A 17,500-nucleotide genomic window follows, 5' to 3' on the forward strand; every position below is an offset into this window, starting at 1 on the left:
TTTTTGCGCCGCCCCGGCTGACGCGGTTTTTGCCGCCCCGGCTGACGCAGTTCGGACTTAGCACTTTTCGGCTGTGCCTGGCTGGCGGCCCACTCACTCGATCGCCATGTCTGTTTGCCACAGTTTTCCCGGTGGTGCCGCACCCGGGCTCGCCCCGGCTGACGCAGTTTTCGCGCCGCCCCGGCTGACGCGGTTTCGTGCCGCCCCGGCAGACGCGGTTTTCGCGCCGCCCCGGCTGACGCGGTTTCGTGCCGCCCCGGCAGACGCAGTTCGGACTTAGCACTTTTCGGCTGTGCCTGGCTGGCGGCCCACTCACTCAATCGCCATGTCTGTTTGCCACAGTTTTCCCGGTGGTGCCGCACCCGGGCTCGCCCCGGCTGACGCAGTTTTCGCGCCGCCCCGGCTGACGCGGTTTCGTGCCGCCCCGGCAGACGCGGTTTTCGCGCCGCCCCGGCTGACGCGGTTTCGTGCCGCCCCGGCAGACGCAGTTCGGACTTAGCACTTTTCGGCTGTGCCTGGCTGGCGGCCCACTCACTCGATCGCCATGTCTGTTTGCCACAGTTTTCCCGGTGGTGCCGCACCCGGGCTCGCCCCGGCAGACGCGTTTTTTTTTTTCTTTCGCCCCGGCTGACGCAGTTTTCGCGCCGCCCCGGCTGACGCGGTTTCGTGCCGCCCCGGCAGACGCGGTTTTTTTGCGCCGCCCCGGCTGACGCGGTTTTTGCCGCCCCGGCTGACGCAGTTCGGACTTGGCACTTTTTGGCTGAGCCTGGCTGGTGGCCCACTCACTCGATCGCCATGTCTGTTAGCCACAGTTTTCCCGGTGGTGCCGCACCCGGGCTCGCCCCGGCTGACGCAGTTTTCGCGCCGCCCCGGCAGACGCGGTTTTCGCGCCGCCCCGGCTGACGCGGTTTTTGCCGCCCCGGCTGACGCAGTTCGGACTTGGCACTTTTTGGGCTGAGCCTGGCTGGCGGCCCACTCACTCGATCGCCATGTCTGTTTGCCACAGTCTTCCCGGTGGTGCCGCACCCGGGCTCGCCCCGGCAGACGCGTTTTTTTTTTCTTTCGCCCCGGCAGACGTGGTTCCCCCCCCCCCCTTTTCGCTCGCCCCGGCTGACGAGGTTTTCGCGCCGCCCCGGCTGACGCAGTTTTCGCGCCGCCCCGGCTGACGCGGTTTCGTGCCGCCCCGGCTGACGCGGTTTTCGCGCCGCCCCGGCTGACGCGGTTTTTGCGTCGCCCCGGCTGACACGGTTCGGACTTTGCACTTTTCGGCTGTGCCTGGCTGGCGGCCCACTCACTCGATCGCCATGTCTGTTTGCCACAGTTTTCCCGGTGGTGCCGCACCCGGGCTCGCCCCGGCTGACGCAGTTTTCGCGCCGCCCCGGCTGACGCGGTTTCGTGCCGCCCCGGCAGACGCGGTTTTCGCGCCGCCCCGGCTGACGCGGTTTCGTGCCGCCCCGGCAGACGCAGTTCGGACTTAGCACTTTTCGGCTGTGCCTGGCTGGCGGCCCACTCACTCGATCGCCATGTCTGTTTGCCACAGTTTTCCCGGTGGTGCCGCACCCGGGCTCGCCCCGGCTGACGCAGTTTTCGCGCCACCCCGGCTGACGCGGTTTCGTGCCGCCCCGGCAGACGCGGTTTTCGCGCCGCCCCGGCTGACGCGGTTTCGTGCCGCCCCGGCAGACGCAGTTCGGACTTAGCACTTTTCGGCTGTGCCTGGCTGGCGGCCCACTCACTCGATCGCCATGTCTGTTTGCCACAGTTTTCCCGGTGGTGCCGCACCCGGGCTCGCCCCGGCAGACGCGTTTTTTTTTTTTCTTTCGCCCCGGCTGACGCAGTTTTCGCGCCGCCCCGGCTGACGCGGTTTCGTGCCGCCCCGGCAGACGCGGTTTTTTGCGCCGCCCCGGCTGACGCGGTTTTTGCCGCCCCGGCTGACGCAGTTCGGACTTAGCACTTTTCGGCTGTGCCTGGCTGGCGGCCCACTCACTCGATCGCCATGTCTGTTTGCCACAGTTTTCCCGGTGGTGCCGCACCCGGGCTCGCCCCGGCTGACGCAGTTTTCGCGCCGCCCCGGCTGACGCGGTTTCGTGCCGCCCCGGCAGACGCGGTTTTCGCGCCGCCCCGGCTGACGCGGTTTCGTGCCGCCCCGGCAGACGCAGTTCGGACTTAGCACTTTTCGGCTGTGCCTGGCTGGCGGCCCACTCACTCGATCGCCATGTCTGTTTGCCACAGTTTTCCCGGTGGTGCCGCACCCGGGCTCGCCCCGGCTGACGCAGTTTTCGCGCCGCCCCGGCTGACGCGGTTTCGTGCCGCCCCGGCAGACGCGGTTTTCGCGCCGCCCCGGCTGACGCGGTTTCGTGCCGCCCCGGCAGACGCAGTTCGGACTTAGCACTTTTCGGCTGTGCCTGGCTGGCGGCCCACTCACTCGATCGCCATGTCTGTTTGCCACAGTTTTCCCGGTGGTGCCGCACCCGGGCTCGCCCCGGCAGACGCGTTTTTTTTTTCTTTCGCCCCGGCTGACGCAGTTTTCGCGCCGCCCCGGCTGACGCGGTTTCGTGCCGCCCCGGCAGACGCGGTTTTTTTGCGCCGCCCCGGCTGACGCGGTTTTTGCCGCCCCGGCTGACGCAGTTCGGACTTGGCACTTTTTGGGCTGAGCCTGGCTGGCGGCCCACTCACTCGATCGCCATGTCTGTTTGCCACAGTCTTCCCGGTGGTGCCGCACCCGGGCTCGCCCCGGCAGACGCGTTTTTTTTTTCTTTCGCCCCGGCAGACGTGGTTCCCCCCCCCCCTTTTCGCTCGCCCCGGCTGACGAGGTTTTCGCGCCGCCCCGGCTGACGCAGTTTTCGCGCCGCCCCGGCTGACGCGGTTTCGTGCCGCCCCGGCTGACGCGGTTTTCGCGCCGCCCCGGCTGACGCGGTTTTTGCGTCGCCCCGGCTGACACGGTTCGGACTTTGCACTTTTCGGCTGTGCCTGGCTGGCGGCCCACTCACTCGATCGCCATGTCTGTTTGCCACAGTTTTCCCGGTGGTGCCGCACCCGGGCTCGCCCCGGCTGACGCAGTTTTCGCGCCGCCCCGGCTGACGCGGTTTCGTGCCGCCCCGGCAGACGCGGTTTTCGCGCCGCCCCGGCTGACGCGGTTTCGTGCCGCCCCGGCAGACGCAGTTCGGACTTAGCACTTTTCGGCTGTGCCTGGCTGGCGGCCCACTCACTCGATCGCCATGTCTGTTTGCCACAGTTTTCCCGGTGGTGCCGCACCCGGGCTCGCCCCGGCTGACGCAGTTTTCGCGCCGCCCCGGCTGACGCGGTTTCGTGCCGCCCCGGCAGACGCGGTTTTCGCGCCGCCCCGGCTGACGCGGTTTCGTGCCGCCCCGGCAGACGCAGTTCGGACTTAGCACTTTTCGGCTGTGCCTGGCTGGCGGCCCACTCACTCGATCGCCATGTCTGTTTGCCACAGTTTTCCCGGTGGTGCCGCACCCGGGCTCGCCCCGGCAGACGCGTTTTTTTTTTTCTTTCGCCCCGGCTGACGCAGTTTTCGCGCCGCCCCGGCTGACGCGGTTTCGTGCCGCCCCGGCAGACGCGGTTTTTTGCGCCGCCCCGGCTGACGCGGTTTTTGCCGCCCCGGCTGACGCAGTTCGGACTTAGCACTTTTCGGCTGTGCCTGGCTGGCGGCCCACTCACTCGATCGCCATGTCTGTTTGCCACAGTTTTCCCGGTGGTGCCGCACCCGGGCTCGCCCCGGCTGACGCAGTTTTCGCGCCGCCCCGGCTGACGCGGTTTCGTGCCGCCCCGGCAGACGCGGTTTTCGCGCCGCCCCGGCTGACGCGGTTTCGTGCCGCCCCGGCAGACGCAGTTCGGACTTAGCACTTTTCGGCTGTGCCTGGCTGGCGGCCCACTCACTCGATCGCCATGTCTGTTTGCCACAGTTTTCCCGGTGGTGCCGCACCCGGGCTCGCCCCGGCTGACGCAGTTTTCGCGCCGCCCCGGCTGACGCGGTTTCGTGCCGCCCCGGCAGACGCGGTTTTCGCGCCGCCCCGGCTGACGCGGTTTCGTGCCGCCCCGGCAGACGCAGTTCGGACTTAGCACTTTTCGGCTGTGCCTGGCTGGCGGCCCACTCACTCGATCGCCATGTCTGTTTGCCACAGTTTTCCCGGTGGTGCCGCACCCGGGCTCGCCCCGGCAGACGCGTTTTTTTTTTCTTTCGCCCCGGCTGACGCAGTTTTCGCGCCGCCCCGGCTGACGCGGTTTCGTGCCGCCCCGGCAGACGCGGTTTTTTTGCGCCGCCCCGGCTGACGCGGTTTTTGCCGCCCCGGCTGACGCAGTTCGGACTTGGCACTTTTTGGCTGAGCCTGGCTGGTGGCCCACTCACTCGATCGCCATGTCTGTTAGCCACAGTTTTCCCGGTGGTGCCGCACCCGGGCTCGCCCCGGCTGACGCAGTTTTCGCGCCGCCCCGGCAGACGCGGTTTTCGCGCCGCCCCGGCTGACGCGGTTTTTGCCGCCCCGGCTGACGCAGTTCGGACTTGGCACTTTTTGGGCTGAGCCTGGCTGGCGGCCCACTCACTCGATCGCCATGTCTGTTTGCCACAGTCTTCCCGGTGGTGCCGCACCCGGGCTCGCCCCGGCAGACGCGTTTTTTTTTTCTTTCGCCCCGGCAGACGTGGTTCCCCCCCCCCCCTTTTCGCTCGCCCCGGCTGACGAGGTTTTCGCGCCGCCCCGGCTGACGCAGTTTTCGCGCCGCCCCGGCTGACGCGGTTTCGTGCCGCCCCGGCTGACGCGGTTTTTGCGTCGCCCCGGCTGACGCGGTTCGGACTTTGCACTTTTTGGCTCACCCCGGCTGGCGGCCCACTCACTCGATCGCCAGGTCTGTTTGCCCCGGTGGTTCCACCGCCAGGCTTAAGCGCGAACTTTTTTTGTTTGTTTTCTTTTGATTAAGCGCAAGCTTTTTTCTTTGTTTTCTTTTGATTAAGCGCGGGCTTTTTTCTTTGTTTTTTTTTTATTTCGCCCCGGCAGACGCGGTTTTTGCGCCGCCCCGGCTGACGCGGTTTTTGCCGCCCCGGCTGACGCAGTTCGGACTTAGCACTTTTCGGCTGTGCCTGGCTGGCGGCCCACTCACTCGATCGCCATGTCTGTTTGCCACAGTTTTCCCGGTGGTGCCGCACCCGGGCTCGCCCCGGCTGACGCAGTTTTCGCGCCGCCCCGGCTGACGCGGTTTCGTGCCGCCCCGGCAGACGCGGTTTTCGCGCCGCCCCGGCTGACGCGGTTTCGTGCCGCCCCGGCAGACGCAGTTCGGACTTAGCACTTTTCGGCTGTGCCTGGCTGGCGGCCCACTCACTCGATCGCCATGTCTGTTTGCCACAGTTTTCCCGGTGGTGCCGCACCCGGGCTCGCCCCGGCTGACGCAGTTTTCGCGCCGCCCCGGCTGACGCGGTTTCGTGCCGCCCCGGCAGACGCGGTTTTCGCGCCGCCCCGGCTGACGCGGTTTCGTGCCGCCCCGGCAGACGCAGTTCGGACTTAGCACTTTTCGGCTGTGCCTGGCTGGCGGCCCACTCACTCGATCGCCATGTCTGTTTGCCACAGTTTTCCCGGTGGTGCCGCACCCGGGCTCGCCCCGGCTGACGCAGTTTTCGCGCCGCCCCGGCTGACGCGGTTTCGTGCCGCCCCGGCAGACGCGGTTTTCGCGCCGCCCCGGCTGACGCGGTTTCGTGCCGCCCCGGCAGACGCAGTTCGGACTTAGCACTTTTCGGCTGTGCCTGGCTGGCGGCCCACTCACTCGATCGCCATGTCTGTTTGCCACAGTTTTCCCGGTGGTGCCGCACCCGGGCTCGCCCCGGCAGACGCGTTTTTTTTTTTTCTTTCGCCCCGGCTGACGCAGTTTTCGCGCCGCCCCGGCTGACGCGGTTTCGTGCCGCCCCGGCAGACGCGGTTTTTTGCGCCGCCCCGGCTGACGCGGTTTTTGCCGCCCCGGCTGACGCAGTTCGGACTTAGCACTTTTCGGCTGTGCCTGGCTGGCGGCCCACTCACTCGATCGCCATGTCTGTTTGCCACAGTTTTCCCGGTGGTGCCGCACCCGGGCTCGCCCCGGCTGACGCAGTTTTCGCGCCGCCCCGGCTGACGCGGTTTCGTGCCGCCCCGGCAGACGCGGTTTTCGCGCCGCCCCGGCTGACGCGGTTTCGTGCCGCCCCGGCAGACGCAGTTCGGACTTAGCACTTTTCGGCTGTGCCTGGCTGGCGGCCCACTCACTCGATCGCCATGTCTGTTTGCCACAGTTTTCCCGGTGGTGCCGCACCCGGGCTCGCCCCGGCTGACGCAGTTTTCGCGCCGCCCCGGCTGACGCGGTTTCGTGCCGCCCCGGCAGACGCGGTTTTCGCGCCGCCCCGGCTGACGCGGTTTCGTGCCGCCCCGGCAGACGCAGTTCGGACTTAGCACTTTTCGGCTGTGCCTGGCTGGCGGCCCACTCACTCGATCGCCATGTCTGTTTGCCACAGTTTTCCCGGTGGTGCCGCACCCGGGCTCGCCCCGGCAGACGCGTTTTTTTTTTCTTTCGCCCCGGCTGACGCAGTTTTCGCGCCGCCCCGGCTGACGCGGTTTCGTGCCGCCCCGGCAGACGCGGTTTTTTTGCGCCGCCCCGGCTGACGCGGTTTTTGCCGCCCCGGCTGACGCAGTTCGGACTTGGCACTTTTTGGCTGAGCCTGGCTGGTGGCCCACTCACTCGATCGCCATGTCTGTTAGCCACAGTTTTCCCGGTGGTGCCGCACCCGGGCTCGCCCCGGCTGACGCAGTTTTCGCGCCGCCCCGGCAGACGCGGTTTTCGCGCCGCCCCGGCTGACGCGGTTTTTGCCGCCCCGGCTGACGCAGTTCGGACTTGGCACTTTTTGGGCTGAGCCTGGCTGGCGGCCCACTCACTCGATCGCCATGTCTGTTTGCCACAGTCTTCCCGGTGGTGCCGCACCCGGGCTCGCCCCGGCAGACGCGTTTTTTTTTTCTTTCGCCCCGGCAGACGTGGTTCCCCCCCCCCCCTTTTCGCTCGCCCCGGCTGACGAGGTTTTCGCGCCGCCCCGGCTGACGCAGTTTTCGCGCCGCCCCGGCTGACGCGGTTTCGTGCCGCCCCGGCTGACGCGGTTTTTGCGTCGCCCCGGCTGACACGGTTCGGACTTTGCACTTTTCGGCTGTGCCTGGCTGGCGGCCCACTCACTCGATCGCCATGTCTGTTTGCCACAGTTTTCCCGGTGGTGCCGCACCCGGGCTCGCCCCGGCTGACGCAGTTTTCGCGCCGCCCCGGCTGACGCGGTTTCGTGCCGCCCCGGCAGACGCGGTTTTCGCGCCGCCCCGGCTGACGCGGTTTCGTGCCGCCCCGGCAGACGCAGTTCGGACTTAGCACTTTTCGGCTGTGCCTGGCTGGCGGCCCACTCACTCGATCGCCATGTCTGTTTGCCACAGTTTTCCCGGTGGTGCCGCACCCGGGCTCGCCCCGGCTGACGCAGTTTTCGCGCCGCCCCGGCTGACGCGGTTTCGTGCCGCCCCGGCAGACGCGGTTTTCGCGCCGCCCCGGCTGACGCGGTTTCGTGCCGCCCCGGCAGACGCAGTTCGGACTTAGCACTTTTCGGCTGTGCCTGGCTGGCGGCCCACTCACTCGATCGCCATGTCTGTTTGCCACAGTTTTCCCGGTGGTGCCGCACCCGGGCTCGCCCCGGCAGACGCGTTTTTTTTTTTCTTTCGCCCCGGCTGACGCAGTTTTCGCGCCGCCCCGGCTGACGCGGTTTCGTGCCGCCCCGGCAGACGCGGTTTTTTGCGCCGCCCCGGCTGACGCGGTTTTTGCCGCCCCGGCTGACGCAGTTCGGACTTAGCACTTTTCGGCTGTGCCTGGCTGGCGGCCCACTCACTCGATCGCCATGTCTGTTTGCCACAGTTTTCCCGGTGGTGCCGCACCCGGGCTCGCCCCGGCTGACGCAGTTTTCGCGCCGCCCCGGCTGACGCGGTTTCGTGCCGCCCCGGCAGACGCGGTTTTCGCGCCGCCCCGGCTGACGCGGTTTCGTGCCGCCCCGGCAGACGCAGTTCGGACTTAGCACTTTTCGGCTGTGCCTGGCTGGCGGCCCACTCACTCGATCGCCATGTCTGTTTGCCACAGTTTTCCCGGTGGTGCCGCACCCGGGCTCGCCCCGGCTGACGCAGTTTTCGCGCCGCCCCGGCTGACGCGGTTTCGTGCCGCCCCGGCAGACGCGGTTTTCGCGCCGCCCCGGCTGACGCGGTTTCGTGCCGCCCCGGCAGACGCAGTTCGGACTTAGCACTTTTCGGCTGTGCCTGGCTGGCGGCCCACTCACTCGATCGCCATGTCTGTTTGCCACAGTTTTCCCGGTGGTGCCGCACCCGGGCTCGCCCCGGCAGACGCGTTTTTTTTTTTCTTTCGCCCCGGCTGACGCAGTTTTCGCGCCGCCCCGGCTGACGCGGTTTCGTGCCGCCCCGGCAGACGCGGTTTTTTTGCGCCGCCCCGGCTGACGCGGTTTTTGCCGCCCCGGCTGACGCAGTTCGGACTTGGCACTTTTTGGCTGAGCCTGGCTGGTGGCCCACTCACTCGATCGCCATGTCTGTTAGCCACAGTTTTCCCGGTGGTGCCGCACCCGGGCTCGCCCCGGCTGACGCAGTTTTCGCGCCGCCCCGGCAGACGCGGTTTTCGCGCCGCCCCGGCTGACGCGGTTTTTGCCGCCCCGGCTGACGCAGTTCGGACTTGGCACTTTTTGGGCTGAGCCTGGCTGGCGGCCCACTCACTCGATCGCCATGTCTGTTTGCCACAGTCTTCCCGGTGGTGCCGCACCCGGGCTCGCCCCGGCAGACGCGTTTTTTTTTTCTTTCGCCCCGGCAGACGTGGTTCCCCCCCCCCCCCCCTTTTCGCTCGCCCCGGCTGACGAGGTTTTCGCGCCGCCCCGGCTGACGCAGTTTTCGCGCCGCCCCGGCTGACGCGGTTTCGTGCCGCCCCGGCTGACGCGGTTTTCGCGCCGCCCCGGCTGACGCGGTTTTTGCGTCGCCCCGGCTGACACGGTTCGGACTTTGCACTTTTCGGCTGTGCCTGGCTGGCGGCCCACTCACTCGATCGCCATGTCTGTTTGCCACAGTTTTCCCGGTGGTGCCGCACCCGGGCTTGCCCCGGCAGACGCGTTTTTTTTTTCTTTTCGCCCCGGCTGACGCAGTTTTCGCCCCGCCCCGGCTGACGCGGTTTCGTGCCGCCCCGGCAGACGCGGTTTTTTGCGCCGCCCCGGCTGACGCGGTTTTTGCCGCCCCGGCTGACGCAGTTCGGACTTTGCACTTTTTGGCTGAGCCTGGCTGGCGGCCCACTCACTCGATCGCCATGTCTGTTTGCCACAGTTTTCCCGGTGGTGCCGCACCCGGGCTCGCCCCGGCAGACGCGTTTTTTTTTTCCTTCGCCCCGGCAGACGTGGTTCCCCCCCCCCCCTCCGTCTTTCTTTTTGTTTTTTTTTTTCGCCGCGGCTGAAGTGGATTTTTCGGTGCCTCGACGCCCCGGTAGTCGCGGTTTTTCCGTTTCCGCACGGCCCCGGCTGACGCTGCTCGGTCACAGTCGCCTTTTGTGAGGATTGCAGACTTCTTGAGCGCGGGTGTTTTTTTTTTGTTGTTGTTGTTGTTTTATTACGCATTCGCTCCAGCAGACGCTGTTTAGACTTTTTGTTTCCTCTTTTATCCTGCGACGAGGTGACGAGGTTTATTCGGTGCCCCGCCGCCCCGGCTGAAGTGATTTTTCCTGTCCCGTGCCGCCCCGGCTGACGCGGTTGGGACTTCGCGTTTGTTCGGCCGCCACGGGTTTTGGCGCACTCGCTCGGTTGCTTGTTGTTGCCACTTGTTGCGAACCCAGGTTTCTTGAGCGAGCGCGGGCGTTTTTTCTTCCTTTCTTTCTTTGTTCTATGTGTTAGCGAATCGGCCTTTAATATCACACGAGGACTCACAACCAACAATTTTCAGTTTGAAGTGTAAAAAATCTGCAGGTGTTGACGTAACTGACTTGCCCCGTACCCTTGAGTACATCCATGAAGTTCTCGTAGTACTACTAAATCGCATTATTCCAAGTGGAGAAATTCCCATAAACTTGCAAACCTCTACACGAAAATCGGTGCGCGTGATAAAGTTGAAAATTATCGTCCGATATCAAATGTGCCTTCTATAACACAAATTCTAGGAAAAAAAAAAAAAACACTTGTTCGCCGTTTTCTGCGCCGTGACTGGCAGCACTCCGGCGAAGCGAAACGGGGTCGATTCGAGCACGATATCGGCGTCTTTCGACGTGCTCGCCGGCGACCGTCGCACGAGTACGTCGCACGAGCGCGTCTGCCGGGGCGCCGTTTGCGAAGCCGACGCAAAAGTGGGAACCGCCGCTCGGATGATCGCCGCTTTCGGCAGAGTGAGTGTTGGCACTCCGGGGAAGCGAAACAGCGTGAATGCGCCCACGAAATCGGCGTATTTTGAAGTGCCCGCCGGCGACCGTCGCACGAGTACGGTAAACCGCGTCAGCCGGGGCGTAGTTCGGGACGCCGACGAAAAAGTGGGAAGCGCAACTCGGATCTTCGCCGTTTTTGCAGGAGTGAGTGGCGGCCCTCCTGCGAGACCAAGAAGCATCGATTCGTGCACGAATTCGGCGCCTTTCGACGTGATCGCCGGCGACCGTCGCTCGAGTAGGGCAAACCGCGTCTGCCGGGGCGGGCTTCGGGACGCCGATGCGAAAGTGGGAAACGCTGCTCGGATGTTCGCCGTTTTTGGCCGAGTGAGTGCTGGCACTCGGGCGAAGCCAAACGGGGCCGATTACGGCACGATATCGGCGTCTTTCGACGTGCCCGGCGGCGACCGTCGCACGAGTACGGTAAACCGCGTCAGCCCGGGCGGAGTTCGGGACGCCGATGCGAAAGTGGAGAACGCCGCTCGGATCTTCGCCGTTTTTGGAGGAGTGAGTGGCGGCACTCCGGAGAAGCCAAGGAGCGCCAATTAGCGCACGATATCGGCGTCTTTCGACGCGCTCGCCGGCGACCGTCGAACGAGTAGGGCAAACCGCGTCTGCCGGGGCGGGGTTTACGACGCCGACGCAAAAGTGGGAACCGCCGCTCGGATGTTGGCCGTTTTTGGCAGAGTGAGTGCTGGCACACCGGCGACGCGAAAGAGCGCGAAAGCGCCCACGAAAGTGGCGTATTTGGACGTGCTTGACGGCGACCGCTGCAGGAGTACGAAAAACCACGTCAGCCGGGGCGAGCGACCCACGGCGGTCTGGGTGCTTATCGCTGCTATTATAGGGGCACCCCGGCAGACGCAGAAAAAAAAAATTTTTTTTCGACCTTCTTTTTTGCTGGTCGAGCTCGGGTAACCCAGGTCGCAATGGGAGCCGCGCACGAAAGCGGCGTCGCGAGACGCGTTCGCGGTCGCTAGTCGCACGAGCTCGGCAACCGCGTCAGCCGGCGCGGAGTTCGGGATGCCGACGGCTAAGTGGGTACCGCTGCTCGGATGTTCGCCGTTTTTGGCCGAGTGAGTGCTGGCACTCCGGCGAAGCGAAACGGGGCCGATTCGGGCACGATATCGGCGTATTTCGACGTGCTCGCCGGCGACCGTCGCACGAGTACGGCAAAGCGCGTCTGCCGGGGCGAGGTTTGCGATGCCGACGAAAAAGTGGGAAGCGCCGCTCGGATCTTCGCCGTTTTTGCAGGAGTGAGTGGCGGCCCTCCTGCGAGACCAAGAAGCATCGACTCGCGCACGATATCGGTGTCTTTCGACGTGCCCGCCGGCCACCGCCGCACGAGTACGGCAAACCGCGTATGCCGGGGCGGGGTTGGCGACGCCGACGCAAAAGTGGGAACCGCCACTAGGATGTTCGCCGTTTTTGGCAGAGTGAGTGCTGGCACACCGGCGACGCGAAAGAGCGCGAAAGCGCCCACGAAAGTGGCGTATTTGGACGTGCTTGACGGCGACCGCTGCAGGAGTACGAAAAACCACGTCAGCCGGGGCGAGCGACCCACGGCGGTCTGGGTGCTTATCGCTGCTATTATAGGGGCACCCCGGCAGACGCAGAAAAAAAAAATTTTTTTTCGACCTTCTTTTTTGCTGGTCGAGCTCGGGTAACCCAGGTCGCAATGGGAGCCGCGCACGAAAGCGGCGTCGCGAGACGCGTTCGCGGTCACTAGTCGCACGAGCTCGGCAACCGCGTCAGCCGGCGCGGAGTTCGGGATGCCGACGGCTAAGTGGGTACCGCTGCTCGGATGTTCGCCGTTTTTGGCCGAGTGAGTGCTGGCACTCCGGCGAAGCGAAACGGGGCCGATTCGGGCACGATATCGGCGTATTTCGACGTGCTCGCCGGCGACCGTCGCACGAGTACGGCAAAGCGCGTCTGCCGGGGCGAGGTTTGCGATGCCGACGAAAAAGTGGGAAGCGCCGCTCGGATCTTCGCCGTTTTTGCAGGAGTGAGTGGCGGCCCTCCTGCGAGACCAAGAAGCATCGACTCGCGCACGATATCGGTGTCTTTCGACGTGCCCGCCGGCCACCGCCGCACGAGTACGGCAAACCGCGTATGCCGGGGCGGGGTTGGCGACGCCGACGCAAAAGTGGGAACCGCCACTAGGATGTTCGCCGTTTTTGGCAGAGTGAGTGCTGGCACTCCGGCGAAGCGAAAGAGCGCGAATGCGCCCACGAAAGTGGCGTGTTTGGACGTGCTTGACGACGACCACCGCAGGAAAACGAAAAACCACGTCAGCCGGGGCGAGCGACCCATGGCGGTCTGGGTGCTTATCGCTGCTATTATAGGGGCACCCCGGCAGACGCAAAAAAAAAAAAAATTTTTTTTCGACATTCTTTCTTGCTCGTCGACCTCGGGTGACCCAGGTCGCAGTGGGAGCCGCGCACGAAAGCGGCGTCGCGAGACGGCTTCGCGGTCGCTAGTCGCACGAGCTCGGCAACCGCGTCTGCCGGGGCGGAGTTCGGGACGCCGACGGCTAAGTGGGAACCGCCGCTCGGATGTTCGCCGTTTGTGGCCGAGTGAGTGCTGGCACTCCGGCGAAGCCAAACGGGGCCGATTCCGGCACGATATCGGCGTCTTTCTACGTGCTCGCCGGCGACCGTCGCACGAGTACGGCAAAGTGCGTCTGCCGGGGCGGGGTTTGCGACGCGTACGCAATAGTGAGAACCGTCGCTCGGATGTTCGTCGTCTTTCGCCGAGCCAGTGCTGGCACTCCGGCGAAGCCGAACGGAGCCGATTCGGGCACGATATCGGCGTCTTTCCACGTGCTCGCCGGCGACCGTCGCACGAGTACGGTAAACCGCGTCAGCCGGGGCGGAGTTCGGGACGCCGATGCGAAAGTGGGAAGCGCCGCTCGGATCTTCGCCGTTTTTGGAGGAGTCAGTGGCGGCACTCCGGTGAAGCCAAGGTGCGCCAATTCGCGCACGATATCGGCGTCTTTCGACGTGCCCGCCGGCCACCGTCGCACGAGTACGGCAAACCTCGTCTGCCGGGGCGGGGTTTGCGACGCCGACGCAAAAGTGGGAACCGCCGCTCGGATGTTCGCCGTTTTTGGCAGAGTGAGTGCTGGCACTCCGGCGAAGCGAAAGAGCGTGAATGCGCCCACGAAAGTAGCGTATTTGGACGTGCTTGACGGCGACCGCCGCAGGAGTACGAAAAACCACGTCAGCCGGGGCGAGCGACCCACGGCGGTCTGGGTGCTTATCGCTGCTATTATAGGGGCACCCCGGCAGACGCAGAAAGAAAAAAAAAAAAAAAATGGGGACATGGCGTGCGTCACCGTGCGGCTTCGCAGCGTTGCCGAAGTCGCCGAGCCCTTCGACTGAGCCGAACGGCGGACAGGGAACGTTGGTCGGCCGTTCTAACCTGTCGGTGCCACGCCGAGACGTCGTTAAGGAAAACCGCGTCGTGGGCCTCTACGACGCCGTCGAGTCGTTGTACGTTTGGTGTCCAGCGTGTCGGCGGCGAGTAGCGGACACGTCGTTCACGACTTCGGTCTTTCGCAGTCGACGCGAACTTGCGGAGAGTCGTGGTGCCTCACGTTTTCGGCAGAAACCGCGGCGGAATTTTCCCGTGCGTGCGCGCACGACCTCGGTGCTGTGCCGTCAGCGTAGTGTTGCACAAACTCGTGGCCTACCCAAGGTGCGGTACGTTTGCGGCCGTATCCTCGGTGGGAATTTCGTGAGTAGGGTCGCAAATTCTACGACCTCGGCGGGTTTGAGAGCGACGTAGACTTGTGGCACGCTCAACGTGCCACACGTTTCGGGGCACACCCGCGGTGAAATTTTCTCGAGTACGCTCGTATTAGTGCCCAAGGAGGTCTGGGTACTTATCGCTGCTATTATGTGGGGGTTCTCGTGAGCGGCGTACGCGAAAGCGACCGGGTGTCTGATATGCGGCGGGCTTCGGCCTCGTCAAGCGTGTCCTCGGGTCTGCTCCAGGGGAATCCACGGCAGTCGTCTGCAGCCTCATCCGCTTGATGCGTTAGGGGCTGGTTGTCGGACGGTGCCGTTTTACCACGATATCGAGGTGTGTTCCGTGTCGTCCTCGGGCGATTCAGATGCGAAAGCGCCGAAGACGCGGGCGTGACCCGTCGTCTGGCGGCTTTGCAGTCTCGGCTCCGTTGCTAGTTCCGGCCGGTCCACCGACAGTGCAGCGGGCTTGGGCAACCCGCACGGCGCGACCGAGTCGATGCAACGAAAAAGAGCGAGCATGAACGTGCTTCTTGCCGCACGGCTCCCACTCGTCTTTCGGGAAGGTTGTGCCGTAGCGAGCTCGAACGCCGTCATCTCGGAGTGCAAAATAAGCGTGTTGGGGCGCCTGAAGGTGGCCTCCGCCGCACACAGACTGCGTCCGGCCCGCCGAAGGCGAGGACGGACGCGCAGTCGAACGATTACCTGGTTGATCCTGCCAGTAATCATATGCTTGTCTCAAAGATTAAGCCATGCATGTCTAAGTACATGCCGAAATAAGGCGAAACCGCGAATGGCTCATTAAATCAGTTATGGTTCCTTAGATCGTTTCTTCCTACTTGGATAACTGTGGCAATTCTAGAGCTAATACATGCAGTGAGCCTGGAGCCCTTTGGGTAACGGGTGCTTTTATTAGACCAAGATCGATCGGGTTTCGGCCCGTATTGTGTGGTGACTCTGGATAACTTTGTGCTGATCGCATGGCCACGAGCCGGCGACGTTTCTTTCAAGTGTCTGCCTTATCAACTTTCGATGGTAGGTTACTTGCTTACCATGGTTGTTACGGGTAACGGAGAATCAGGGTTCGATTCCGGAGAGGGAGCCTGAGAAACGGCTACCACATCCAAGGAAGGCAGCAGGCGCGCAAATTACCCACTCCCGGCACGGGGAGGTAGTGACGAAAAATAACAATACGGGACTCTTTTGAGGCCCCGTAATTGAAATGAGTACACTCTAAATCCTTTAACGAGGATCAATTGGAGGGCAAGTCTGGTGCCAGCAGCCGCGGTAATTCCAGCTCCAATAGCGTATACTAAAGCTGCTGCGGTTAAAAAGCTCGTAGTTGGATCTCAGTTCCAGACGAGTAGTGCATCTACCCGATGCGACGGCTCGGACTGAACATCATGCCGGTTCTTTCTTGGTGCACTTCATTGTGTGCCTCGAGATGGCCGGTGCTTTTACTTTGAAAAAATTAGAGTGCTCAACGCAGGCGAGTCGCCTGAATAAACTTGCATGGAATAATAGAACAAGACCTCGTTTCTGTTCTGTTGGTTTTTGGAATACGAGGTAATGATTAAGAGGGACGGACGGGGGCATTCGTATTGCGGCGCTAGAGGTGAAATTCTTGGACCGTCGCAAGACGAACTACTGCGAAAGCATTTGCCAAGAATGTTTTCATTGATCAAGAACGAAAGTCAGAGGTTCGAAGGCGATCAGATACCGCCCTAGTTCTGACCATAAACGATGCCAACCAGCGATCCGCCTGAGTTACTCAAATGACTCGGCGGGCAGCTTCCGGGAAACCAAAGTATTTGGGTTCCGGGGGAAGTATGGTTGCAAAGCTGAAACTTAAAGGAATTGACGGAAGGGCACCACCAGGAGTGGAGCCTGCGGCTTAATTTGACTCAACACGGGAAAACTTACCCGGCCCGGACACTGGGAGGATTGACAGATTGAGAGCTCTTTCTTGATTCGGTGGATGGTGGTGCATGGCCGTTCTTAGTTGGTGGAGCGATTTGTCTGGTTAATTCCGATAACGAACGAGACTCTAGCCTATTAAATAGGTGCGGGGTTCCCAGCACCTTACAACCTTCTTAGAGGGACAAGCGGCTCCTAGCCGCACGAAACAGAGCAATAACAGGTCTGTGATGCCCTTAGATGTCCGGGGCCGCACGCGCGCTACACTGAAGGAAGCAGCGTGTCTTTATCCCTGTCTGAAAAGACTGGGTAACCCGTGGAACTTCTTTCGTGATTGGGATAGGGGCTTGCAATTGTTCCCCTTGAACGAGGAATTCCCAGTAAGCGCGAGTCATAAGCTCGCGTTGATTACGTCCCTGCCCTTTGTACACACCGCCCGTCGCTACTACCGATTGAATGATTTAGTGAGGTCTTCGGACCGATGTCCGGCGCGGCCTTTCGGTTGCGCCGGTCTGTTGGAAAGATGACCAAACTTGATCATTTAGAGGAAGTAAAAGTCGTAACAAGGTTTCCGTAGGTGAACCTGCGGAAGGATCATTAACGGATTGTGAAGGGTGAGCGCCTCAGCTGCGTCTGCGCCCGACACTTTCTGCCGCTGACCCCGTTTGGACGCGGGGTCGGCTTTTCCCCACGGGGCTGCCTGAATGTGGAGCGGCACCCCGTGACAAATTGTTGCGCCCAGCGGACGCCAACACCGCGACCTTGGACGGTCGGCCAGGTGGCGGACGCGGGTACAAACGGCGCAACGCACTCATAGGTCGGCTTTCGACCCGCCACTGCACCGTGGCTCGAAGCGCTCGAAATGCGCGACCCGACCGCTGCGGGACCGCCTAGTACTGTAAACAGGAGCGGCGGAGCGCGAACGGCGAGTCGTGGTTACGTCGGTAGAAGGCGAGGCTGCGCGTTCCCGAAACGCCAGCCGAGTGCCCTCCCGACCGTTCGAGCGTGCAAGAACGAGACCCGACAATCGCGCGGCGACTGCCAAGTACGAGAGGAACGGCACAAGCGTCGGCGGTCGGTCAAGGAACTGGCGATGTGACGGGTCCGCTGTGCACCAGTGCATACCGTCCCGCCGTCCGCGGCAAGCGCCTCCGCGTCCTCGGGTGACGGAGGCTGCCGGTCGGTTCTTGCAGGCGAGGGATCTCGCTGGCACCGGTTCGCGTTGACGCGCGGCCGGTCATGGCACGGCGATGCGACGGCCGAGGTGCGCAGTACTCGATGGAGGAACCGCACGCTCCGATGACCGTCCCGCCCTCCGCGGCGTATGCGTACCGACCGTAATGGTTGCAGCAGCGCCGGCCGGCTTTTGAATTCGCCACACGAAACACGGTGCGAGATCGCGG

General features: G+C 63.7%; 1 non-coding gene across 1 annotated transcript; it reads left to right on the forward strand.

Annotated features, from left to right (window-relative positions):
• Positions 1 to 14,882: 14,882 nt before the first annotated feature.
• LOC142793990 (small subunit ribosomal RNA) lies at positions 14,883 to 16,697 on the forward strand. The gene has a single exon (XR_012891981.1). It is a non-coding gene; the product is annotated as a small subunit ribosomal RNA (ribosomal RNA).
• Positions 16,698 to 17,500: the final 803 nt, after the last annotated feature.

The sequence above is a fragment of the Rhipicephalus microplus genome, unplaced genomic scaffold, assembly GCF_043290135.1.
Source record: "Rhipicephalus microplus isolate Deutch F79 unplaced genomic scaffold, USDA_Rmic scaffold_360, whole genome shotgun sequence".
In the NCBI taxonomy this organism is placed as follows: Eukaryota; Metazoa; Arthropoda; class Arachnida; order Ixodida; family Ixodidae; genus Rhipicephalus; species Rhipicephalus microplus.